This window comes from Aythya ferina (genome assembly GCF_964211825.1).
Source record: "Aythya ferina genome assembly, chromosome: 9".
Lineage (NCBI taxonomy): Eukaryota > Metazoa > Chordata > Aves > Anseriformes > Anatidae > Aythya > Aythya ferina.
In genome coordinates, this window is record NC_140305.1 from 17271948 (window position 1) to 17299691 (window position 27744).

The window sequence follows — 27744 nt, forward strand, 5'->3', positions numbered from 1 at the left end:
AGTGTACAGGGCTTGACTGAGTAACCATAAAGTTTGAGGGAGGCTTTGCTTTTGTTTGTTGTTGCTTGTTTTGTTCGTTTTACTTTGGGATGTACTTAGGTAATATTCTACATAAGTGCAAGGGCTAGAAACACTTTTTAAAATGAAATCTGATTTTCTTATAAAATAACAGATATTTTTTTTTCCAAAAGCATATCATTGCAAAATTCATAAAATTATGAGAATTGGCTACGTAGTAAGTACTACTCCCGCTTCTACATGCAGCATTACACAAATCTTTAGTTGATTAAAAACTAGATAACTTTCTTCCACTCACCACAATTGGATTGTTAACCAAACCAAATATCTTCATGTTCTGACTGTCACCCAATCTTACTTGAAACCTTTTGGCCAGCGGGGTTTGTTTCTTTGCTGGAATGAGTGGGACAAGTACTCCACCCCTCCTTTTAAATAGACTTAAGCTGTATCATCTAAGCTACTTGGAACATGGTGCAGGGACCAGCAGTAAAGGATTAACTGTAACAAAATCTTTGTGAGGTTAAAAACTGGACAAGCTGGCCCTTCAAACTTTGTGATGGGCTATTTGCCTGTAACAGACCAATCTTCCAAAACCCAACCTAATTACATCTGTCTGTTTTAAAGGTGATGTGTGAGGGTTTCTGTGGTTAATGGAAGATGCCCCAGTGGAAATGCATCCAGAAAGATGTTAAGACACCATCTCAGACACAGTGGACAAGTGGACTATAGACTAGGATTTAATTAGTGAGAGGCGTTAAAAACCAGCAATCCAAGCCAGCATTCCCTGGATTTTGTCTCTGGCACAGGAAGGGTTTGCATGTTTCCCGCCTGTGGCTTCTATTTTCGCCTGTATTCATTGCTGAGATGCTTCAACACAGCTGTGCTGGTTCATTAACTGAACAGCATGTCACTCAGACCAAGCAAATGGCTTTAGGGTACTGTTTTCCTCAAAGGAAGGGTAGACCTTTGTGAGGAAAGGGAAGTGTTGGTGTAGGAGATATTTGAGAATCTCATGAGATACATTAAAAAAGATGACCAGAGAAGAAGACTCAAGCAAAAGCAAGGTAGCTTCTCACAGCAAAAAGGCTGGCACTCAAATGGAGATTTCACCAGTAATCCTCAGCCACTGAAACCCTACTGAGACACCAGTGACGAACAAACCAAGATCTTCCTTTGTGTTACAGCCAACATCTCAAGCAGAGAGCTCACCTCTCCTTCAACTTTCCCTACAGGCCAAGAAGTAGATACTTGGCAGACACTAAGGGGACACCAAGAATGAGAGAAAGTGATTCCCAGCATCCCCACCCTCTTATACTCATCGCATCCTGCTCTCAGGCAAGAGCCACGCACAAAATTATAGCACGCTCAAGCCTTGCCCTTGAATGCTTCAGTTAGGAAGGTGCCCTGCCCTATTCCAGAAGCTGCGTCAGAGATGTGCTGAGCCGTGCAGCTGCTCGTTGGGCACTGTTTCCAAAGAAAAAGGGTCCCTATCGTGCCGCGAATGACTCATGCTGAGATCATCCCGCTCAGGAAGAGACAGAAGGAATGGTCCCACCTCTTCCTCCAAGGAAGGGCTGGAGGCGTGGAAGGGCAAAGCAGGTGCTACAACAAACAGGGAGGTTCGGGGCTTCCCGATGCCTTGCCCCTTGGATCCCTGTTTTGAGAAGGGCAGAGGGAGACAGGCCGCGAGGAACATGCTGTCCGCCAGCGCACGCTATGGCATCCATCACAGTGACAGGCCTTGGCCGTGGGCGGCCTGGGAGGGGTATCTGTGGCACGCGGCCCCAGCATGCCGGCGTGCCTCTGCTCCTCTCCCCAGGCCCCGCAGTAACCACGGTGTTGCCCAGCCGCAACTCAGTCTTCCTGCCCCTGCCTCACCTCATGAATGAATACAGCCCCTCGTAACCGCTCCGTCCTTCATGGAGGTAGTGTCTGGAAGACCGCTGTAGGTCCACGTGGTGTAAAGGGACCTGGCTTTAAAGGGAAGAGATTAGGAAATCCACATGGCACTGTGGAAAGCACAAAGTCTCCGTGACTATTATCATGCTGGTACTGACCCTATCTCAATACCTAGCTGTAGGGTCACTCATCAAAAACATTTCTGGAAGCATCCAAAACTAGTTTAAAAAATGAGTTTCCTCCAAAAACCTGGTTCAGGTTCATGCAGCTCAGCAAGAAGGGACACCAGCAGCCCTAGCACTCCCAGCTCCCCCTTTGTAGTTCACAACTCAGCATGAACCATTTACATGGCTGAATCTACATCTCCAGAAACAGCTGCTTGAGAAAACAAGTCTGTAATGCTATTTCTCAGTCCATCCCAATCTGCTCATCACCGTGTTGTTCTAGCCTTAGACTTGCATTGTTACAGCTCTTCCCAAATGGGATTCCTTGGCAGTAGCCTCCCATACACATGCACATGTCTGCAACATGCAAGCTGCTTACGCCTGCTCTTCCAAGCAATCGTTGCTGTTCAAATTGCCCATTAGAAATCCACCTTGGCCCCAAAACTAAAGAGATTGACAAAAACACATTTTACTGCTCTTCCTGCAAAACTCTTGAACTCCCGAAAGTTGAACACATGAAAGCAATCTGAGGTTAGCGTGTAATACACAAACCACATAAAAGAGATAATTTAGCATTAGACACATGTTACCAGAAACAGGTTGAAACTAATACAGGTTTTGCATTCAGGTCATAAAATACAGCACTTATATCATCTTGTGAGGCATCCCTACTTAGTGTGCCTTGGTGGGGGATAACTACAAGAGCTCTTATGCATATACAAGCTGAAGACAAAAGACACCCTTCCCACCTCCCCCCAGGAGAGACACTCACCTTTCCAGGACAGTCTCTGAAGTCTCTAAATGGTGACAGACAATCCACAAGATATGAGCCAAAGCTCTTTTCTTCTTTTCTTTTCCTGTTCCAAACCTACTGAAAGATCATGACAATAGACCAAATCCAAACACTGCTTCTCATCCAGATCCCCCTCTACTTTGCTCTCATGAGACCCCAGCTGGAGCACTGTGTTCAGCTCTGGGGCCCCCAGTACAAGAAAGACATGGACCTATTAGAACAAGTCCAGAGGAGTCCATGAAGATGATCAAAGGGCTGGAGCACCTCTCCTATGAAGGCAGGCTGAGGGAGTTGGGGTTATTCAGCATGGAGATGAGAAGGCTCCAGGGAGAACTTACAGTGGCTTTCTACTACCTAAAGGGGGCCTAAGGGAAAGCTGGGAAGGGACTCTGTCAGGGAGTATGGTGACAGGACAAGGGGGAATGGCTTTAAACTAAAAAAGGGTAGGTTTAGATTAGATATTAGGATGAAATTCTTTACTATGAGGGTGGTGAGGCACTGGAACAAGTTGCCCAGAGCACTTGTGGATGCCCCATTCCTGGAAGTGTTCAAGGCCAGGTTAGATGGAGAAGGACTTTGGTAATAACACTGTTGTTTAGCACTGCCATAGTGTGTTTTAAAAACTGATGCCAATGATCCAGATGGAGCACCAGCAGTGACAGATGGGCATGGAGGGATGAGCACAGAGATCAGCCTACAAGAGGTACTAAGGAACCCATGTGAGATCTGTCTTCTGTGTGAGCCACACGCAACCTAACACAAATGACTTCTGTCCATTTTTGATCCTGTAGGATTCAACCATGCTTCCACTATTTTTACATACCTTGATGCCCAGCCTCTCACAGTAAACCAGAATCAACAACAAATTAAACATATTTCAAACAAGATGGAGTTCTGAAAATAGAGCTGTATTGCACCTTTAAAAAGTATGCTGTCTGACAGACTGGCTATACTTTGAAAGTTTGGTATGAAAGAGCTACACAGCAAAATGCTAAATCCCTCTAGAGAACAGAATGAAATAAAAGCATATATTTCATTTCTTAACACCTTGTCAGCAAAATTCTGTTTCCTGGGCAAGTTTTTTTTTTTTTTTCTCTTTTGCAAAATTATGGTGCTAGTTTGCCAACGATGCTTTCCTAAGAACAACCGCCGAAGCAACGTAGCAGCTTTCTCATCCTGCCTCTTCCAACACTTTAACACTCCCTCCTGCAGCCCAAGTAGAAAATACTTTGCCTTGGGGCCTGCGATGAAACTCATACAAGTTACCAAGAAAAAATGCTACAGCGATGTAGAATCCACTTCCCTCTTTCTTTTGTCCCTCCACCTTTTTTTTTTTTTCCTTTTAAGTTCCTGGCCCCAACTTTCAAATACCATTCCAGCTAGAGTCTGAGAAATTGGTTTGATTTGAGATATTTCTACCGATGTATTTTAGATTCATACAAACCCATTAAAGGGGCACCAAAAATATGAAGACCTATGCTGAAAAAATTTTCAAAGTGACCAATGGCCCAACTTCCCTTTATTGCTAATCATAAGCTGGGCAAACAGGATGTTTCAAAAGATTTTGTGGTCTGCATTCAACTTACTCAGCAGTTTGAGGAAAAACTTGGATGGAGATGTGAATTTCAATCAAAGCACACTGTCACCAAGAATGATTAGGACCTGCCTGTAAACTGGGCAGTCACTGAAGACTACAGGAAAAAAAAGTCTACGTCCTGTTTTTTACTCTTTATTCACTAACCTAGAATAGCTGGAAGAATAGGAAAGATATCACACACTGACCTTAATTAAGACAGTGATTCACCCTTTGCTTTCTGAACAGAAACAGAACAGCTTGGTGCTGGAAGGCTTACTGGCAAACAGAGTTTGGGTGAAAAGGGCAAAATTACCATGCAGGGCCTCTTTTGAGGCAGAATAGGGTTCCTGAAAGTCACAGCCCAGAAAATAAGCTTTTTTTTTTTTTTTTTTTTTTTTTTTAAAAGAAGCTCAGAGAAAAACAAATATTGAAGATACTATTTTGATACTTTTTTTTTTTGAGAACATGGAAATCCTAAATTAACATAACTTTACTCAGATATATATAAAAACAAGGCCTTCTTCAACCTGCTGAAACAATACATCTATTTTACAATTAAAAAAAATAATTACAAAACACAGAAAACAAGCTTACATTTGGATTCTTCCCCAACTCTTTTTTCTTGTTCAAGACAAAATACTCCTCCAGAATATCTCCAGAAATAATGTTGGCCTTGTAAGATTTAGCACAACATATTTCAGTATTATTTATTGGACCCACATGAAGTTCATTTCAAAAACAATATTGTTTTTCACAAAGGAGACCCAATATTGACAGTATAATGGAGAAGAGAAGATTTCTTTCCAGTTTTATCACTCAGTTGTTCCACAGGTCTCTAGATGAACCAAAACAAATTTCAAACAAGGCTCTTTCAAAGAACAGAAAAGGTACTAAAAATATCACTAATGATATTTCTATGAATGATCTACAAATCTGTTACATGTAGTCACTACACAGTCTATCTTGAGTGTCTAAAAACTGTCAATAACTAAAAATATTCAACTCAGTTTAGAGTCAGGAGAGTAAATGCCTTCATAAGAATGAAGGAACATGTTGGTAAAGAACATTTTCCTACTGTGTTACAAAGCTCTTGGATTTTGATTTTAAAGATTTCAAAACAACAAGGGCATTGAAGACAACATGGACCATTTGGTGTACAATCCAGTTTTTGCAATCCAAGAGCAAATGCTCTTACATTGCTGTTACAACAATGGCATGAATGCCTGACAGCGAGCTAGAGCAGTTAGCACAAGCTCAGAAACTGCAAACACTAAGTTCACAGATGAACCCCTCCAAATTGTTGGCACAGCATGTGCCCTGGACAGCATCCCCATCAGTCTGGAATCCTGGTTTGGACTACTTTCTATGAAGAGAAGATGGAGGGTTTACAGCTGACCAATACTTAGATGCATTGCTGATGAAAATCCCATGAAAAAATGTGCTCAGGGAGTGAAATTCAATCCTGGCCAGAAAGCCAGCGTAGCGAGATCACCACTGCTGTTGGATGGATGCTTCCCAATGCTGCCACAGACATGACCTCCGTGGTGAAAGGCTGTGTGCTGCCTTGAAGAGGTGTGTATTGCTTCCTTAAATATTCACATAAAACAATGTTATATTTGGGATTTAAAAAAATAAAAAAAGAAATGAATGAGAAATAGGGAAAACTAAGAATACAAAATCAACTCCAATCATAACAGAGTCAGAAACTTATAAAGAAGCTTCTGGAGAAAGCATTCTGACATGGAAGTGAGCAAAAAGCCTTGGAATAAGACATTTCAGGCCAAAACTTCAACAAAATTTCCAAACTTTGTATCTTCCTGGTGACAATGCTTTACTGTAGAAAGAGGCAGAGTGGCCTTTCTGGCAAACTCACAGCTCAGAAATCAAAGCAGCCCAGCAGGGAAGTGGGGAAAGCCACAGTTCTGGTCTGATTTGAAGACTTTTAAGTGGTCCTAGAGAAGCAGACCAGAAAGTAGCATTTCTAAAATGGAAAGAAACCAAATTCAAGGCTCAGGCATCCTCCAAATTTGATGTTTGATCACATTTAAAGAATATTTGGATTCAATCCTAAATTCAGTGAACTGTGAGACATGGCATACCCATTTCTATTTTAAGGGCTGGGGAATATTTCAGGCAGACTTCCTTCTCACAGAGCACGAACAGTGTGGGCAGCAGAAAGGCAGACTTTCTCACTGTGCCACTGCCAACATGCTTTTGTGCTGCCCAGGAGAAAACCCCTTCTTAAAAAGGAGGGCAAGCTGCTCAGTAGTGGGAACTTCAAGCATGGACTTTCTTAGAGTGAACGTTGGCACCAGACACATGGGTCTTCTCTTCCCCATTCTCCCTGGTCCACTTCACAAGAGTTGGTGGATCCTTCTGCCAGACCATGACTTCTTTGAGAAAAGAAGCCTGACTCTAACTGTTCATTTGAAACCTCCTGACCTGTCCCCTGCCAAAGCCAATGTGCTTATATGGGAATTGGAAACATCAAGAACTGACTTTGAAATGAAGATCTAATCCCTAGACTCTTCATGCAATCACACAAAGTCTGACATACAAATACTTCCAACAAAATCTTGATTTTCCTATCCAATCCTATGGTGAAACTGGAGAACAGAGTTTAGCATCCAGATCAGACAACAGATGCATGTGAAGGATTTTGTTTATTTAGATTATTAACAATTTGGAGAGAGAATTCTGATTTATAAATTAACAAAACCAGAGAGAACAGCGGTGGTCAGCTAGGGCTGGCTTCTGAAAGGACGCCAGCATCAAGGCCGCTCTGAATGAAAACCTGCATGAAGCAGGTAGAAAAAGCATCCATTCTCTACTCGCCAATGACAGAACAAATCACAACCCTGACTTTTGCTCCAAGAATGGTGTCCACTATCAGAAGTTGAAGGCTTATATACAATATGATCTCATCCAACTTCTGACTACTGATTCTCGTTATTACTAATGCCCAAAAGGGCTTCTGGTTTTGAACTTATGTTCCTTATATAGTTCGCTTGAAAACCGGACTTGAGCTTTTCTTGAATTGCTGCTTGGTAAGATAAGTAGATGGGCTCCACTGCTAAAGCATGTTTTCCAATCCTTCAGTCATTCTTGTGGCTCTTCTTTGAAACATCTCCAATTTTTCAACAACCTTCTTTAATTGTCAGTACCACAGCTGGATGGAGTGCTCCCAAAGCAGTTGCACCTATGCCAAACACAGCAGTAAAGTGATCCCTGGGTATATAAACAGGGGATATCAAGTAGGTGTTAGGAAGGATCCAAGTATTGCTTTAGCCCCCTTGGCCACAGCACTGGAGTGAAAGGTGACATTCAGCCAATTATCCATTCAAACTCTTAACTGGTTTCCAGATTCCTATTTCTGAACACATTCTATCCCATCTGGTACATAAATCTCACAGTATTAATTTCCTTTACCTGTAGCATCCTGAAAAGAAAAATTATTTGCCATTTCCACTCTATTGAGGGATCCAAACTCTGCTAAGCCAGTCTTTCTGCATCTGCTAATGTCAGCAGTGGGGACTCAAGGTCTCCTTCCAGTCACTACTACACCATTAAACAGCTCAAAGCACAGACTAGATGACTGGCAGGATCCAACTAGGAACACAGCTAACTGATGTGTTTACACTTCAAATCTATCCAACAAATTCCACTTTGAGATCTGTAACTGGAATAATTGGAATCCATGTAACTTTTCCTATTTGATACTCTAACATTTGAGTTTATGAAAAATACCTGTGGGAGCAGGTTAAAAGCCTATAGGAAGTTCTTACATCAACATTACTGTGCTAATCAAAGAGGTGTCTTTTATTTTAATCCATCTGAGTTTGACTGAAGTTATTTTCTAGTAATCCATACTAAACACCTCTTCATAAATCATATTGCTTTAGTATGTTCTTTATTGTATGAGTCCTTCTGAATTTCCAGGGATTAGTATTAATTAATATTAAGGATCATAGCAACCTATTTAAAATATTGATCTACAATTAGATTTCCTATGTCTCTAATACTTCCCCACTATTGAAGGGCTTACTAGTAATCAAAATAAAAGGCCTAGGGAGCTCTTCATTTTTGTAACTCTAGGACTTAAATTTAAAAAAAAAACAACAGCAAACAACTACTACAAAAAATCCACCACAGTGATTTGCATATGTAACTTTAGAACATGAATGTTAAGTGTACTCCCAAGTATCAACAAAGTGAAAGTTACTTCCTTATCTAGAGAAAACATTCACCCTCTGTTTATTTTCAAGATACAAAGAGGGCCTTTTTTGTGCCCCTCTTGCCAATTCTATCACAGCCAGTCAACTGATTGAAAACCCAAGGATTATTTAGTTCAAAATCTATTGTTTTCTTCATTTAGCTGATTTTTTTGACAGTGCTCTAACAAGGCTTTCTTTGAAGCACCACAACCCAACTGTAATTGGGCATTCATGGGCAAAGAAGCAGAGGCACTTTCCATACTTATGAAAGCGATGAACTCAAGCATCCTGAGAAGATCTGATGCACAGTATTTTTTCAGGCCACAGCCCCACTGCGAATGTTCCCATATTTCATTATTCTCCAAAAAGCTGTAGGTTACCCTCTGTCTCAGTGATGGTTGAGTCCCTATGTTCTGGTCTGCTGCTTCCGTGAAAACACAGACCTTCAGATCACCAGCAGCTGGCTGCTGAGGAAGACACTGTTTCAGAATTGTTAAGCTTGCGATTTTACTGAAGGTCATTTTCTCCCCATCTGCAAGCAAGCATGGCCCAACTGGCGGGTGTATTAAAATAAACAGATGCTATCAGCACCAGCAACAAATTATCTTCTGAGGCTTTGTAATTTCTGGAGAGTGGCAGGTTGTGGCAAGTCGATTTACATTTAGGATGGAGAAGGAGAGAAACAGAGGTTACACCAGCATTAACATGTAATTCAGTACAAGGGAAAATGAACAGTAAATTGAAGCTGGACATCTAGACTATGAAAGAAGCTATTAGTTATGTACCCACCTCACTCCTAGTGAGGCACACAGCACACCACGTGTATACAAGTAGGTTTCACACCTGAAAAGAATTTGTGCTTTGTGCTCAATTGATACAAGCCCAGAAAAAATACGTGTCCATGAATGTTTTCCCTGAAGATGCAACTGTTTGCTTCAAACACTTCATTGCACCAGAACTTGGGGGTGGGTTACAGGTGGCAGCTGGAGAGGAACACCCACTGCTTTCTTCCCATTTCCGGGACAGTACTTTTCTATCTATGAGATTCCAGTTCCAAAACCAGAGATCTTAGGTGGTATATCAGAATTCAAGAATCCTTTCCTTGCTTCACTACAGGAATGGGTGGTTACATCTCCCTATACATCTTCAAATGCACAAATATTTTAGCATATACTATAATCTATATATATGGACTTGGACAAATAGCTGACTAGCTACAGGAGTGCAGTCCTTCCATTTTCAAAGCCAGGAATGCAACAGGAGGACTGAAAATTCTCATAGGTTGTGACAAACAAGTTGGTTTCATATTATTCTTGGCCAGGAAGCCTTGACTGATCTCACCTGTTAAAGCTGCTCTTTCTATCATAAAGCTCAATATATTTAACCTATGAGCTAGTTCCACACAGGACCATCCTCCTTCAGGTATCTGCTGGTTTCACTTGCTGTCCTGATTACTCATTTCCCTTACCTGTCAGAGCACACTGAAACTTAAATTACAATTCTTTGCCTGGTGTTCACTGAAGGTCTAGCTGGGGACAGCTGTAGACCACGGCGTTCAATGAAGCAGCACCAATCCTTCCTTCAAACAATTCAAGGGAATTTGCAGGCCTTATTATTTTTCCTACTAAATAGCAAGTTCAGAACAAAAAAATATGTTCAGTAAGATGACTCAAAACTAGGAGTTCTCAACCATTTCAAGTAAGCAGCCTTTCAAATTCCAGGGCAGCAATTCATGTGCGTCTGAAATCAATCTGGAAACACCTAGATTGTTCTACCAAGAGTCAATCACTGATTGCTCTGACATCTCCTTTTCAAACTCATGGTTCAACTGCAGTGCAAAACAAAATTAGGCGCTGATTCTATGATTTAAAGAGCATCCAACACTAGAAATCAATGAATCCAGGCTCCTGCCTCATACGCCTCTGGACTGGTATCAAACCTGGGGTGCAGCATCTCATCTTTCTAGCATAACATTTACAAAAATCTGCTATTTCTCTCTCAAACACTGCTGAAGTTCCTTGGTTTTCAGCTCAGTTGAAAACAGGAGATGTATTGTTTCCTTCCCTCCCCTAATACCTGCTTGTATGTTAGGGAAATCTAGGTGAAATGGCTTGTGAAATGGCTTTCAAGGGTCAGGTCTATATATTTGATTATAGGCAAATCACTACATCTCTCAACGTTTTAAATGATGCTGAAAAAAACCTCACCAGAGGAAGAAGTCCAAATATTCTCCCAAGAAAACTGGGCTAGCACAGTTAAAGCACAAAAGTTTCCATAGCCAGAAAAAATCACATCTGGATGCTTTTAACATTGTCAGCGTGGCCAGACACCCACTTGTATTTGGGTGTTGTGCAATTCCAGCATGAAACTCAAACTCACACCATGAAACCAGAAGAAGCAGCCTAACACTTCTGCCATCACACCCTTTCTTGTAAATATTCAGTCCTAGAGAACTTCTTCCAGCTCTAGGGTTTGGAATAACTTGTTTTCAGACCAAAGCTGTCTTCTCCAAACCAAGTCCTGTATCCTGGCCGAGTTAGCTGAAGTTAAATCAGCATAAAATTAAAATAGCACAATGGAAAGTCAAGGCCTAGTGTTAAATCATGAATCTATTTTTACCTGGCAAAGCATTTAAACATGTGTTTGAGATCCAAACATCTTAAGCATACACTTAAATTTAGTCCTGTGTTTACATGCATTGTTAATCCGGATCTTATAAATCAGCTGATTTTGTGAATGCAGCTGAAATTTTGAGATTTTTAAAAGAAAACACACAACATTGATCTCCACAGATGAAAAAGTACTCACAGGCTCAAATACAGAAACTTGCAAATGGAGCAGGAGAAGCTGAATACTTGCAAGTGGTCCAAAAGCTCAGGCAAACCTGGAGAAAGGAAAAGGAATATTACAAAGAGAACTGAGATGGCACAAGGAAAACAAGAACGGGAGCAGGTTCAACCTCAATCGCAAAGGGATACACAAATGGTGGTGCATGGCAGAGAAAAGTTTTAGCTAAAAAGCTAAAGGCAGTACTTAAAACATGCAGGATGCAGGCCTTGCACAGAGTGGCTTTTTTTGGTCACTGCCTTCCAGTTTCTGGCCATCCACAATTTAGGGATTTGAGGCAACATCCCAACTCATACAGGTCATCGTGTTTAGTAGCCTATGATGGATCCTAGGGGATTTTATTTGATCCTATTCTGAATTTATTTTCATTTTGCTATTTTCTATATCCATTACTACTTCCACAATAGAATCACTAACAATACTGCTTTGATTTTATACTGCTGCCCTTTTAGTTTCTTTAGTACTCTTAGTTCTAATGTTAAAGGGAAGAGGGAATGATCATTTCCTACCCACCTCCTCTATACCGCTCATGATTTTATAAGCCTTTGTAAAATGCTTAAGTTTTCAAGACTGAAAAACACTGCTTTATTTATATTTCTCCTTAAAAATAAAAGGGAGACATTTCAGACCTCTGGTTACTCTTATTGCTCTTTTCTATGTCTTTTCTACTTCTACTGCATTTTTTTTCCCCAGTTTGAGTGAGCAGTCCTGCACACAGCAGGAAAGATGCAGGAACATCACAAGGAAACCATTACCTCTATCTCTAATGGGTCTATTGCAATAGCATAAGGTATTTGTTTTCTTCTCGATTATTCCCAGCTCCAAGAATTGGTCACTTACATGACTGCTAGAACTGGTCTGATATCTGTGGAAAATCAGCAACAATGGCTTTACTGATCATGTTCCTGAACACAGAAACCATAGCTACCTAGAGGCATGAATGGTCAAGACTATTTCCCCCTGTATTATTTAAACTTTTTGACATTGACTTTCATCTGCCACTTCATTGCCCAGTCTCTCAAGATCTAAAGATCTTTCTGTCTCGTGCTTCTCCAGATGCTTCGTTCCTTCGAAGAACTTCACAGTTCGTGATGCAGTGACGCACATCTGTATTTACAAAGGCTGTGTTCACACATCTGCAACATAACATATTTATGTATGCAGCCACTAACTCTGTTATAATTTCCTCCCATTTTTTTCCTGGTACCAAAGCCAGACTTCAGTAGTCTGTAGGTTTTTTTTAATCCCTGCTGGAACCCTTTTTAAGATTGGTGTCACATTATTTACCTCCTCTGGGATCAAGACTGATTGAACCCAAAATCTCATACCAGAGTAATTTAGAACATTTGAGTGAATATCATTTGTCATGGTGATTTGTTATTGTTCATTTCATTGATCTGTTTTAAAAGCTCTTCTATTAACAATTCAATTAGAGGCTTTTCCTTGAGCTCAAACCTTGGAGGACTTCCTATTTACCATGCATCCATTGCCTTCTGCTATTTGTTACACAGTGGCCTTATTGACCTCGATTGCTCCTTTCACGCCTTGGTCATTTGCTGATCCCACCATTTCCAGGCAGACTTCCAACTCCTGTTGCGTTTGGAAGAGCTTTTGTTATTAGTTTTTGTCTTTTGTGAGTCACTCCTCAAACTATCTCAGTATATGCTATTATGGTTTTACATTTAACTTGGCAGACATGATATTCCTATTTTCTTCATTTAGGCACGATCTCCACTTTTGAAAGGATACCTTTTTATTTCTAATAGTCCCCCTTGCTCTACAATTTAACTGTACTAAGCTTTTTAAGCTTTTTTTTTTTTTTTTTTTTGGTTGGGTTTATTTTTGGAAGAAGTGAGATGTTTTCTTTGATTTACAGGGATGCCACTTACACTGCTCATTTACATGCTCCTTTAGTGTTATTTAAACCACTTTTTAAAGAAAAAAAAATATCGTCATGGTGTTTGTTTCTTTAAGGGTATTATTCCTATGAAATTATTGAATTTGACCATGCAATGGCCACTACTGCAGAACAACCTCAGTACAATGGTTATAGCTGAGACTAGGCCTCAGTCAAGAGTGTCTTTCCCTTTTATTGGTTCATGAGTTTTTTCAAGTATTTTAAACATGTTGACTAAAGTTTACTCTTTATATCCTACCTAGGATAAATCTTTTGCAGTCTCTCTTCTTCCATAGTCTCCTTCTACTGCCTGTAACCTTTCTTAGTATTTCATGGACATTGTCACTGCTGTGGCCAGCTGTTGACAAGGATAACCTTTAAAATGTTTTTCTTGATTTGGCATAGCAACTTTCAAGAAAAAGTGGGTGGTAAACGATGATACAGATAAATGATTTATCTTATTGGACTCTGATTTCCAACACATTGTGAGTCACTCTACCAACGGCAAAATCTATTCTTGTCATTTCTACATAATAAGTATCCTGATAATACAGCTTCATACTGATTAGCTTCATTCAGTAAGATTACTGGGAAGCCAGTACAATACAATTCACCCATTCTCATTTTATATACATTTATAGAAAGGCAGAGATAGTTTTGGTCTTGGTCTAGTTGCCAATATGTATGTGCCTTGTTTAACTGTGGAATTGCTTAGACTGCTCTATTTTATGTATAACTGAACTTCATTGGTGGTTGTCCTTTCCTGCCACAGGGGCACAGAGCTTTTAATGCTGGGGAACTCAAAATCAAGAGAAGTATGATCTTTTCCAGGTCCCCATTTCAAATAACTTTTAAGGGCTCCCCTACTATTTGTTTTTGTTTCCAGTGCCACTAACCTAGTTCTCACTATTTTGGAAGAAAACAACTATCCCACAGAATATCTCCTTCCATTCCTAGTGTCTGTCCTGTTCTAAGTAGTCTAATTCCTTGTGGCCACATTGCTTCTTCAACCACACACTGCATTGCTGCTTGTCTGGGTGACTTTCCACATGCTACTGGAAGCATTTCTAGAATACTGTAACGGAGTTCCTGGTCTTTACCATCCTTTCCTATCAAAATGTTACATTTTGCTTCCTGGAGCCCTCCCCTATGTTTTGTCAGTGCTCATACAACCATGACCAGACATGATGAACGAGGAAGGTCACCGGCTCCTTTCCAGTATACTCTAAAAGGCTGCCCAGACACCACAAGATACAAAACCTCCAGTGCTTAGGCAAACCACCATGTGCTCCCTCCTGGCCTCGTATTCCCAGTTATCAACCCCACACAGCACCGCACCCTGCCTCTTCCTACCCAGCGGCATTGTTACCCTTTCCTCATGCCTTACTTCAGTGGATTCACAAAGTCACCTTCCAGCAAGACACAACGGTCACATGGATGGCAACTTTTGCACGTGTTTATTTATTAATTCTGTCTGAAACACAGTTTTATGATTTCTCTTACTGCAGTGTTCAAGTAGAACAGCAAATCAAGCAAATTCTCCTAACCAAATCCCTTCTAAAACATTCACTGTGCTCAGCACCCAGAAAACAGAAAGCTTCTCTTACCACACATCTAAACCCAGCACAAAAACAGGTGAACCTCTGTTTTCCAGGAAGGAAATCTAGTGCTTGTATTTCCTGTCACCACAGTTCTCACTTTCCTGTGTTTAGGAGAGTTTTCTTCTGTCTAGAAGCCAGTGTTTTGGGGAACACAATCAGGGGTTTCACATTTATTTTATTTCCTAAAGACTGACCCTGAGTTTAATTTGCAGAGAATACATGGTATAAAACAGATCAGGGAGTCTGGCACAAAGACAGGAGGTGCCTTTACCCTTTGGGCAATTATACATGAAACATAAAACCCAGCAACAAGTCTTGCATTTAATCCTCTTTGCACCCCTTAGCCCCCTGCCAAAGACTAGAAATCCTTCTCCTTTTAAAAAGAATAAAAGATTTCAGAACACATAATCGACTCCTCCCTTCAGCCCTCAATACTGACAGTTTTATCTCTATACACAAAGCTTCTCCCCCTTCCTCCAGCCTGGCAACAAAACCCAAGCTCAATGAATATTTTATACGTGTGTGGTTAATGGAGCATTCTGGCTCCAGTCCATTAGGAACCTTACACAACGGCGCATTAACTGCTTCTCAATGTAACATTTCGAGTCTGTCCAAAAGAGATGTGTGTTTGCCAGTTGAGCCAACATACTATTATTGTCTTGTCAGCCTAGTTCCTGTCTTCAGTTCAAGAGCGGGGTCCCTTGCCACAGCACTTTGCCACCATTGTGCTCCCAGCAGCAACCCGAGAAGGTTAGCCCCGATCCCAGCTCCAGTCTTCCCTCTATATTCTGAGGTCTGTATCTCAGGTGGGGTGGGGAATGCCTGCAGCCTCTCCTGCAAAGATGTACACAGGGATAAGCAATCACATCACAGATTAACACAAGGGTAAATATAAAGCAATTAAGACGAGATCTTTAATTCTGATGGGAACCAGGCCTCCATATTCTTTCATCAGCTCTGAAATTTTGGCCTTAAAATCCACCCGATTGAAAAATTGATAGCAGAATGACGATGCTTGGCAAAGCACTTATCTTCTCACTTTAAAAACCTCCTCTGTTCCTTAGTTAGACAAGGGCCATCACAGACAGAACACCATCTCCATCAAACCCAGCACAAAGTTATCTCAACAAAGAGATGGGCAGAGATCATTCCCCTTACAACAAGAGACATTATAACATTTCACTGCACATGAACGACACCCATGGTAAATGGGGGGAAGAAGATCACTGCTAGATTTGCCAGATGAAGAGCTCTGTGAGAATTAGGGGTCTAGCTTTGACCGCTCACCTCTGCCTCCCTGACAGTTTGGGTAGAGTTCAGGCGCTTCCAAAGTGTGAATCATCCCAACCTAAGGCAGATGTCTAGAACAGGTAAGATGAATGGCATGGGTTGTTTATCACTCCTCACCGCCCGAAGAGAGAGCCTAGATGAAAATCTTAGACTTCATGTCTAAGTTTTAGATAACTAAAATCAGGTGAGATGATTCCCAACCCCAAGGTTTGCAGACTCATTTCCAGATGAGCCACAGACCCTGAGAGACTAAGTAGGGCAGAAAACAACGAGATAAAGAAAAGTGCTGATGTGGAAGGACTGATCTCATTCCTTCCCTGCCTGAAAGCAGAAAAAGCTTAAGTTTCAGATGGCAAAGCCCAGCCTTTGCTCTCACGTCACTGCTGAAGCACAATGGAGGAAAGGAGACACCACTATTTCACTTTGCAGGACCTTGTGGTGCTTTCCGTAACATCTCCAGGAGGTAGTCACCATTCATGAGGTGACTGGGTATTACACGCCAGTAAGCAAGACCCAGCAGAGACACCTCTGAAGTCAGGCTGCTTCTCCTAGGGGCACGCACAGCAAATCAGTCATTCTACCAACAGATCCACTTATCAGCCCACTCTCTTCTCCCTCCTTGATCCCTCAGCTCCCCTCAACATTTTTTCCCCCTTCAGAGCTATCATCAATGGAAAGTTTTGCGATTTAGCCGAAAGCAGCCAAAGCACCTAATTGACTGAAGAAGGGAAATGGCAACTTCCATCATCTCAAAAAGCTGCACCTTTCTCCTACTCATCTCAAAGCTGAATAAAGGAATTAAAAACATAGCCCCGGGCAGCCAGCAGAGATTTACAAGAAGCAGACATTAGTTCTCACTCTAAAGGCTGGGCGTGTATGCATGTGAGCCAGAAGGAGCAAACACAGAGAAAGGGAGCAGAAACATACAGTCTTTGCATTTAAAGAGGAGGAAGGAAAAAAAAAAAAAAAAAAAAAAAAAGACCTTTAAACCCTTCCTAATAAAACAAAGATCATCCTGGCAACATGAAATGCTACCCTACTTTGTTTATTTATCGACACAAAGAAAGAAGCAAGTTGGCACCTCAGAGGGTATTAAATGCTGTTTTTTTGCTGACTGAATGACCTCAGCCGAAATATTTTCCATGACAAGAGCCCAGAAGACGCTGGCACAGAGTCAGACAATAAGATTTTCAGAGTGTATTTACATTCTATCCATGGCCCCAGGCTGTTCCAAACCCATAGGCAGGTGCTGCCTTTATCTGTTCTTTGCTCACCTGGCTCCCTAGCAAAATGTTCTGAGGCCTGCGGCTCAGCTGTCTTAACTGTTTGCTGCCTGGTGCTCAAAAAGCCAAGAAACTTCAGAGACATCGAGGAGCCTGGCAAATGGAGATGGGGACTCTGGTCACCCTTCGTGCCTGACCTGAGTGATGCATAAGGAGATTTTCCAACAAGCAGACAGAAAACGATGGTGCTACAATAGGAAAAGGCAAATAAATATTTGTTGAATTCACTCTGAAGAGAGAGATTCTCTAGAAGAGGAAGGGAAAAGGTTGTTCTTCCAGTGATGCACTGCATTCTCCATTGCTTGGGGATCTTTAAGCTAGGTATGGATAGCTCCCTGAGGAAAACCTCAAGATCCTGCAGAAGGCCAGAGGAGAGGGTCACAGTTGCACCTTCTACCCATGAAATCTATCTAGGACAACATGCCACTACCAAGCAGGGGATGGCCACCAACCCACATCTCCACAGCAGTGAACAAAAGGGATGGAGGCAGGCTAAGCCACAAAGAATCGCAGGCTTGCATCTTCCAGCTTCACAGCTCAAATTCCCTACATCACAGGCTTCCAGCTACATTTTCTCCCCGTAGACCAGCTCCTGACCTGGTCTTCAGCAAAACGATCTGTTCCATTCCTGTGGTGGAAACAACCTCCTCTTTGCCCAGTTTAACTTGGCTCCCAGTGCACAACTCCTCTCTCTTGAGTAATAAGCCTCCAGGAGATGCTGCGAGAGGATACGCCCTTAATACCGCGCAACCAGGAAGAATGATAATTGCACTTTTAACAGCACTATGTACAAGGCAGCCACCAAAGCAGAGGAAGCATGAATTAAAGCAGGATAAAAAAGGAGGGGCTTTACCATCTACCTAATAAGGTATTATTCATGGGTTTGGAAATCTTCCTTGCAGATAGTGAGAGGCATAATGGGTAGTCAGAAGCAACTGTGTCTGGAAAAGCGAAGGCCTGCCTGCCAGCTCACAGCACCCTTGTCATGCTGGACTCAGCCTCTACCTTCCCAGCCTACAGCTCCCCTCCTTTTTCCATCTTCTTACCACACATCCTTTTAACCCATTTCATACTCAAGTCTGCTCCCCCCTGCCCACATGCATGGCTCAGGTCTGGCCCACTCACGCATACCTTTACACCAATTCCTCCGGTCCCATTACCTACCCCTAACCAAGGAAAATTTCTTTTTCCTGTTTTTCCTTGCAGTGTCATTCAACTCAAATTTGCTTCAGCTTGCTGTGGATAAAGCCTGTCCCCCTGCTCCAAACCACACCTATCAGCTCGCTAATGCCACCCCACATCAGACAGGACGCAGACATCTGCTAACTGTGCTTGCACTGGTACTTGTGTGAGGAAGCTTTTGTCTGGCTTCACTTTCCACCAAAGAAGCAGAAATGTGACCTTACCCTCCAACACACATTTCATAATAAAAGTTTCATTCATACTCCCAAAACAATGCTGAGCTTTACAAATCTTCCCAAAAGTAAATTAATTAATGCTTACTTATATAAACTCTTTTTGAGTCCTAACCAATTAGTTACGATAATTTATAAAGATCTTTCAGCCTTTGCCATTGCTGAGGCTGTTTCTGTATGTACTCTATGAGGGCTTGTCATGCTGGGAATTGCACCTCCAGGAAGCCTTTCCTAGCAGGCAGAAAATCAAAGGAAAAAACCCTCTGTCTACTCAGATCTTATTTCATAAGGCTCTCAGGTCCACAGCAGGTAGACCCCTAGTGGGAATTTCAAAGGATCCTGACCAAGTTAGACAATCGGATATCCATTGAGCTGAGGCACTGTGAAAGCTCTGTGTGCATCTTCAGGAACAAAAAATGCCCATAGAAACTGAAACTAGGTGTTAGAGTGCTTAACCAGGTCTGTGGAAGCTCCTTAGCTCCTATTTCTGGATGCACAAATGCAAGGGGTAAGACCAGTACACAAGTAGATGTGCAGAAAACACCTTTTCTAAAGGTTTCCCTCTACTGGCTCTGCACTACCAACCCAGCATCATTATGGACTGGCTGGAAAAACAAAGAGAAAAAAAAACACCACAACCAAACAATCTGCAGTCCTCCTCAGATGAAATAAATACGGTATGAAGAGCTCCTCTGAGTTGGAACAGTGAGGGTAAAAACGGAAGAAAACACGAGACTAAGCAGGTACTGCACATGGTGTCTGCAACCTCCCAGCTTTGGCAGAAACTGCACGCAATGCTGCTGCTGTCCAGCCCAAGGACATCCTCTTAAACAATGCCTCGCTGTGATAATCCTGAAAGGATTTTCAACTCTGTCCTGTATAGCATTTTAATTACTCATGCTGTTTCAGGATCTCAATCATGTACAGAAGGTATTTTCATCCCACTAATTGTAGGTTTCCCAGAGGACTCAATAGAGTATTTCACATCCTCGGTGCTATTAGATGCTTCAGAAAAGCATCCAAACTTCCAGAAATTATTTTTTTTTAATGTATGTGGATGTGGGGAGGAAGGAAAAAAAAAAAAAAAAAAAAAAAAAAAACAGGATAGGGAAGATTTTTAGGCCTTAAACAGAAAAGAAATTCTGCCTGTCAGCTTTCAGGGAGAAAAAAAAAAAAGAATATTTAAGATAACGTTATAACAGTCTCATCTAAGTCAGCAGCAAGGCTGGAACCTGTCATTTGTAATGCTAACAGCATGCAGCTACACCCTTGCACATAGAAGAGCAATTTTATTAGCAGCTAAAGGTTGTACCTATATCACTACTGGCATCCACCCTAGGAAGCAGTTCCCAGCCTCTTAGGCCAGGCAGTACAGAACATCCCATGCCAACACTGCCCCAGGCTATCTTGGCTCTAGAGCAGACTGGCCATGCCCATAATGTATGACACTTGGCCTTGTGGCCACGAGACATGAGTTGCTTGTGTGCCTGTGCTTGAAGTCAACAAGCCTGAAACAATTTGAGAGTGGTGCTGCAGCCCGTGAAGGCGATGTTTTTACAGCTTGATGCCGACAGGCTGTGTTGCCTGCCCTGCAGAAGGGGATGGTGTGGGTGGGGTGCGCCCAGGAGCACAGGGTCTGAGATAACACGGATTGTAAGAGGCACAAGGAAGCCAAACGAGGCACAGTGCTGTGCTGCCTGCTGGGACTAGGCGTGCAGGTCCTCTCGTTGGGTTCAACCCAACGTTGGACATAAAAATGGCCGAGGGAGCTGAGATGTCCAGCAGTGCAGACTTATTTACTGCAGGCTGTCATCCTCCAGAGTATTAAAGAGTCAGAGACCTGCAGGCTCTGAGTGCATTAGCTAGAGCCATGTATTTTGAAGGAATGGAAAAAAAATGGAGATTTCTAAGTGTATCTGTGCAACATATCTGAAAAGTAATAATTGTACGCTACTGCGTTCCCTGGAGTGGTTGTAACATCATCCCCTCCCACCATGCCAAGGAAATTTAGACACAGCCCAAGGAAAAAACTGTGATTCTAGTAGAAAAAAAGGCAGAGACCTGCCAAGTCCCAGGAGCTTGCAGGGCTGGGAAGGGGATGGAGACTTAGTGGGTGGGGGGTCTGTAAACCAAAGTAGAGCTCCTTTTCTAGCCCCTTCCTATTAGTTACAAAGTGCTTTAAAGTGAAGATAATGTTCGTCCCACAGATTAAGATGCTTGTTTGTGCATTAGCTGAGCAGCGATAACCTTTCATACACATGATCTTAGTCATATGAAAGGTAGCTTTGACACCTTGGCTTATAAGTGGGTCTGCAAACTGATCAGAGAGATTTAGGTTGCTGTACCTTAACTGTGACCTCGAGTCCTCAGGAAAATAATTCTTCATAATTACAATCTCTGGACTATTGTGGTATGCAAATCCCACGAGGCAAGTCTGATTTACTCTGCCTCTTAGTGAACAAGAATCTGCGTCACAAAACCCATTATCACAGTTGGCATTAACCAGCAAGCATCCTGCTAATTATCTCTGCAAAAATACCCAGTTGAAATGGTCTGGGCAAGCCAGAAGACCCCTACCTGCACGAGAAATGTCCTTGTTGATGCGAACTGGCTGATCAGGACATGAGAACATGCAGCATCTCTGCCAGTGCTGGAGAAGGATTTTGTAGCTGATCATAAACATTTCATTTTTTCAATGACAATTAAAGGTGATGGATCTTAGCACTGGTCAGGAATTAAATTGAATGGAGCTCCCTTAACCAAATATAAAAATAAGGGCAAGACACTCTACTAGGGACTTCAGAGATCTCAGGATTTTGGGTGTGTTTCCACTCAAAAGGATGATGTGGATTGAAAGGACAGGACAACAGAGCCAGTCACCTGAAACAGTGACCTGGGGATCCTGTCTCCACCACCAGCAACTTTAGCTGGAGGGAATTCACTCATGCTGCCTGCAGCCCCAGCACTCTCACCTGGCATATCTGATATGGGTGGACCACGAAATACTACAAAAATGGAACTTTTACATTCCCCGCAGGGGTACAAAGCACTGAGAAAATGGCATGACTCAGATACTGCCTGGAACATATAATGAGGATATTAAACTAGATCGTCATTTTATAGGTTACTTTATTTTTAATTGAAAAAAAAAAAAAAAAAAAAAAAAAGAAAACAGAAGCCAACCAGCCTACATATTTGGCCTTCAGATGAATTTCTGGTTTTACGTGACAGCTTTTTCCCCTACTTAAAAATTTGCATAAATACTGTCAAGACAGGACACGCATGGTAAAGAATATGCAAAAGCCAGAGCTAAGCCCAGCTGCACGCCTCTCCCACCGTGCTCTGCCAGGACAGCGCAGACTGGCCAGGGCTGGCACTGGGAGCAGTCCCCATTTCTTCATGTCACCAGGTCAGGGACTTGGCCCTCCCAGCACACAGGCTTCCCTTCTGCAAGCCTTTCTCGACTAGAAGGACCCTAAATCGAGAGCCTGGTTTCAGTCCACCCAGCCCTTTTCCTGCACCATCACTGTGGCAGTGGAGACAGGAGCTTGCTTATTTTCCTGTGAGGTGACCTCCCCAGCAGGAAGCTGCTGCTGCTCTCCTGCCAAGAGGGGAGAGCAGGAGCAGCACAGCGGGGAGAGACAGGGATGCTGGAAGGAAGGTGTCACCGTAAGGTTGTGTTTACCCACGCAAGGGCACCTCTTCAGCTCTGGGTGATTTCATGCAGATTTAATTCAGCTGGTTCAAATGCCCATGCAGCCACTTAGCTTGGGGTTCAGGATTTATTTCAGCTAACAGGATTAAGAAAGGTTTAAGCTAAAGCAAAAGAGAAGAATGCGCACAAGCACTTTCACAGCTTAGAAAACAAACAAATACAGCGCAAATCTGTCTTTAGCCATGGCCAAAGTAACCAGAGCTCCCATCCCAGCAGCCCTCCTCACAGTGAACATTTTATCTAATGCCATCCTCTTGGCTGCTTTTCCTGCTGCAACCCTACCTTACCACCCACTCAGCACACAAAATCGCTGCACTTTGCACCTACATACTGCTAAATAGCTTACATTGCTCCAGAATTTGGCCCAAGTAGCCACACTGGCATAGGAAGAAGTGTACAAAACAAATGTTTTCTGTCCCTCTAAGATGGCAGCAGGCAACGGTACATGCCTCTGATAGGGGTCCCTGAAGAGGGAATGTGCTGCAGTGGGGAAAGCTAGAGGCAAAGAGGAGGGAGCCACTATGATGCCTGAAGCACAGGGAGGCTCTTGCTCAAACCAGGCCCCACCAAGGCTTCTGACATCCCTACTGGCAGGAAAACACCTCCCATTTAAACAGTCCTTTTCCACTGAGGACACTTGCACAAGTGAATTGAAAGGCCAAGCAATTCTGCTGCCATCTGTACTGAGCTCTGCAGCAGTTCAGCTGGAGGTACAACGTGACCGAGCAGTGAAAGCAAAGTTTCCTGCATCCTCCTGAAAGGGCAGGGCGGATCTCCATATGCAGGGTGCGGTTGCCTTGAGATGGAATTTGGTTGGGACTCGGGGTAATAGCAGGAGTCCCGTGATGCTCAATCTCAAGAGGTGAGGATGCTGGTTTTACATTTCTTCCAAAAGGTTAGGAGTTGTGGTGAGCCTAATCATTCTGGCATGTCAGCCTATGCCATCTAGGGGGAAGAGCACCACCTTCTGAATTACCAAGTCAAATTGACTGCAGCAATCAACTTTTCCTTCTAAGTCCCCCATCCAAAAACAAACAGGCCCAACCCTCCTTGACTTATGAGATAATAGCCCAAGGCACTGTAGCTCTCTGGGACATCGCTGCCTCACCCATCATCTACAAACATCAGTTGTGCAGGGATGGTATAGATCTCTCCCAAATTTTACATACACAAAGATCTCTGACCAATGACACAAGCCCATTAGAAAGTGCCTGCAGCACCTCTCCGAGGTGGTAGGTAACCAGCAGAGCCATGGAAATAAGAACAGAGCGGTGGAGTCAGAAGGAACACTCACGGCACAGAGCCCTAACCTCTCCTGGCTGGCACCCAGAGAAAACCTCTTGCCCAAGCTGGTGCTTGTCATTCAAAGGCTGCCTTTTGTGAACCCTGCCACACCAACACTTTGCTGCCGCTCAGCTCAACTCTAAGTAGCATATTCATCTTCCCATCATCACTTCAGAACCTATTTGCATTGTTAAATTACTGAAAGAAATTGTTTTTCCCTTGATATCTTACAATCAAAGCTGCCTGGGCTAGAGATCTTTCTTTTGTTAAAGCATGTTAATGCTCCTAATGGGTTTCTCAAATGCATAATCCATACCTTCCACTTCAGAAGTCATAAAGTCTTATTGTCCTATAATTCAGGCCTGGTTCAACACCTACTGAGGAGAAAGCAGACAGTTCTCATTGACTTTTGTCTTGGGTCAGGCCTCAATACAGAAACCTTCACCACTACTGAAGGAAACAACTGTACTCATCCATACCTTACAGGTGACTAACAGAGGTACGACAAGCTACAGAGGTCTGCGAGAGGTCAGGCTGTGACTGACTCTGTGTTAAGACCAGAAGGTCTGGACTGTGGATCCAGCTGTTTTAAGCACTACCTGCCACTTCCCTTCAGGTGCTTTGCAACACTGAGGGAACCATGAAACAAAAAGAAAAGGAGAAAAGTAGCTATTAATCTTCTAGCTAGGGCAAAAATGCTGCTGCCTGAAGTATGCGACTGGTAGATGTGATGACCATTTCCTAAGTGTCATAATCTTAGCTGTTCTGTTTGACAGCCTTATACCTCAGAATTAGTTCTATTCAACAGCTTAACAAAAAAAATCAAATGAAATAAGAGAATATGAATACAACTTCTGCGTGCAAGAAAGCTTGCAAGGGCTGACATTATATAGAAAAGAGGATCAGAAGTCAAATGACCTTGATGGTCTGGAAGAATTGAATGAGGGGAGGAGGTGTAATTCAGTAAAAATCAGTGCAAAATGTTGCACTTGAACAGTAGTAATCAACTGCACAGACACGGGACAATAGATTGAAGGGCATTAGTGGCTCATGAAGTGAGCATCAACCACACTGAAAGAGCCAGTGAGACAGAAGCCATCGACCAGCCCTCCCTCAGTAACTCTGTAATAATTTCACTTCTGATTCCTGGTAATATTTCTGTAGTAATTGTACACTTTATGGTTAAGAAAGAAGCTTGAAAAACAATTTAAGGGTAATCTAAAGGTTAAAAAAGTTGAATCTTAAAAAAAAAGCTTGAAAAAAAGTTTATCTTATGTCATGATTTGGCTCATGCTGGATGAGAAGATCCAGGATTTTTGATCACCATTTGGCAATGCTTACTTGCTTCCCTAAAGGGTTTTAAAATGGCACCAACATTACAACAACAGCGTTACCTCCTCCTATTGTCTCTGTCTTCACCACATGGATACCTCCAGTTTGGTGCAGCTCCCAAAGCACCCAGCCTGCACAGGGGTACAAAGCACCTCCATGCTGTACTGCAACTCAGCACCAAATTATTCTTTCTTTTTCTGCAAAACTTTCTAAAATCTAATCTAATTCACTCTGCACTGAGTGTGTAGGTTTTGCAACACTCTCCACCTCCCAGATTTCACTCTCTGTACACAGCAAATGTTAACATTCACAGCAAGTTTTTCCTCCAGGTATCAGCTTGGCTTTCTTTCAGAGCAATCTCATTTTCCTACCTTCATGCGCACTTGTATTTCCTTAAAGAGCTTGAACTCCTATTAATAGAAGAATCTAAACAACAAGTGTTAAAATGATTTTTTTAACCTATTTTCCTTCAGTCAACACCCTCTTTCCCTGCAGACTCGGCACCATCTCCAACCTACTCAAAAAGTTGTGACCTTACTGACACCAGCATCTCATTTTTATTCTCATTTTCCATTCCTTGTAGACAACAGAAAAATATCAACTTGTGTGGATCACATCTTAAACCACGTGCATAAGTTCAAAGATAATTAGCCTTTTAGTTACTTAATGCTGTGCAAAGCACACATTTAACAGCTAAAACTGATTTTAATCTTTGCTTAATTCTTCTGCCAGAGAGTCCCATTCACAGTGAGGCAGCTGTCTAAATATCTCGGCCCCTTGGGGCGAGGAGACAAGCGAGCCTCTTGCAATGCTCTTGAGTGACCCCAGCTGGCTACTCCCCCCACAGCACCCAAAAGCCCCTTCCAACTTATTTTGGGGCAGTGGATGCAAAAGGGGCTAAACCCCCCAAAAGAGTATTTATCAGGGAAGTGCAAAAGTTGTCACTCTCCTTCGTTCAGATAACCCTTCTTAAAGCTGTAGCAGAAGGTTGGGTAGCAAGAGTGGTAAAATTAATGCAAAGCAACGTCCTTATTAGTGAGAGGAGTGCATGGATTTACACCACCGTCACACTGGCTAAGCACAAAACTTCACCTTTTCCCCACAGGACAGTGAAATGGGTCTCTCCCTTCAGCCAAAAAGGCCCTGAAAGACCACAGGGCAACTGCAGAAGGTGGGACAGTCACACGTGGTTGTACCCAAAGCCACAAGACTAATTTTTTTTTTCCTTCATACCCCCTTGTATATGCTTTGCCATGCTATGAGCACCTGCTTGCAATAATACTCCTCAAAAGAAAGCAAATAGGCTATTTCTTAATCATCTCAAATGGCCTTCTGCAGAATGTGATTAGGCATTAGTGCTTCCTCCAACAAGCAGCGCGCATACATCCGCAGAAAGGGATGACTTGAGGACACAACAGCAACAAAAAATTAATGAATCTGTTCTCTGCAACAGGCAGTAGCCTACATCAAGGTTAATTTATTCCGGTGTCTTAATACACTCCAATATTTAGGGTACCAAGACATTACCATGTAACCAGATGATTACCCTCGCATGTGGGCTATGTAATGCATGGCGATGAGAAGGAGCTGAACTAAGGAATATGCTTATGCCTGCAGTGTGATGACAAGATATACTTTGCTCCTTCTCAAGTAGGCTAATGTGCAACTCAGCTTCAGACCAAGGCTGATGATCGTTTTGGTATTAAAACACCCATTACTGTATTTTATTTTTGCTTGATTGGTTTCTCTTATGTTGGCCCTTGCACTCTACAAAATAGGGAGTAGTAGCATAAAAATTGCATCACTTTCAATATGTTGCTGGCTTTTAATCAGGCAAGGCTTCCAGTTATAACTGTTTGATAGTTCTTCCCTCCCGGAGATGTGAGGAGCTGGAACAGACAGACCTGTGCAAGGAACTGAGGCAGGAGCTGGGAGGTGAAGGCAGGAGAGGAAAGGACCCAGATCGCAAAAGGCATTCATTCGGAAAACAAACAGCCAGAAGAAATTATTTTACTTTCAGACCGGCGTTCAGACAGCCTAAATGTCAGTCTCTCTGACAAATTACTTCCCAGTGTGTGGCTCTCAGTGGCTCCCTGCTCAGTACCTTACTTGAGACCCAGGACTGACCCTTAAGAGACACAGCGCTGATCGGGAATACCAAGGGTTTAGGAGGAGTTCAAATGCCCTTCAAATGGCAGGGAGTTTTATTTACCTACTCATTTACTTAAGCTGTGCAGTTAGCTAATAGCTTGCACAGCACTTTGAAGCAGAAAAGCTCTAGAAAGGAGCATTAGAATTAGTCATAAAAGCTATCATAAAGAAAAGGCTTTCTCTCCCCCCCTCCCCAGCTTCCCTATAAACCCAACATCCCCAGCACTAAAAGAGTATTACCTCACACAGCAATGATAAAAGCCTG

The 27744-nt window shown here is 42.6% G+C and overlaps 1 protein-coding gene across 1 annotated transcript in view; it reads right to left on the reverse strand.

The window, feature by feature from the left end:
- Window positions 1-27744, reverse strand: part of LOC311441208 (uncharacterized protein) — a 156097-nt gene that overhangs the window by 16878 nt on the left and 111475 nt on the right. The window contains exons 8-9 of the mRNA XM_084529028.1: window positions 11473-11548; window positions 1897-7649 (exon numbers count right to left, since the gene is read on the reverse strand). The gene's annotated coding sequence lies outside the window, so the exon portion shown is untranslated. The remainder of the gene's footprint in view (window positions 1-1896; window positions 7650-11472; window positions 11549-27744) is intronic.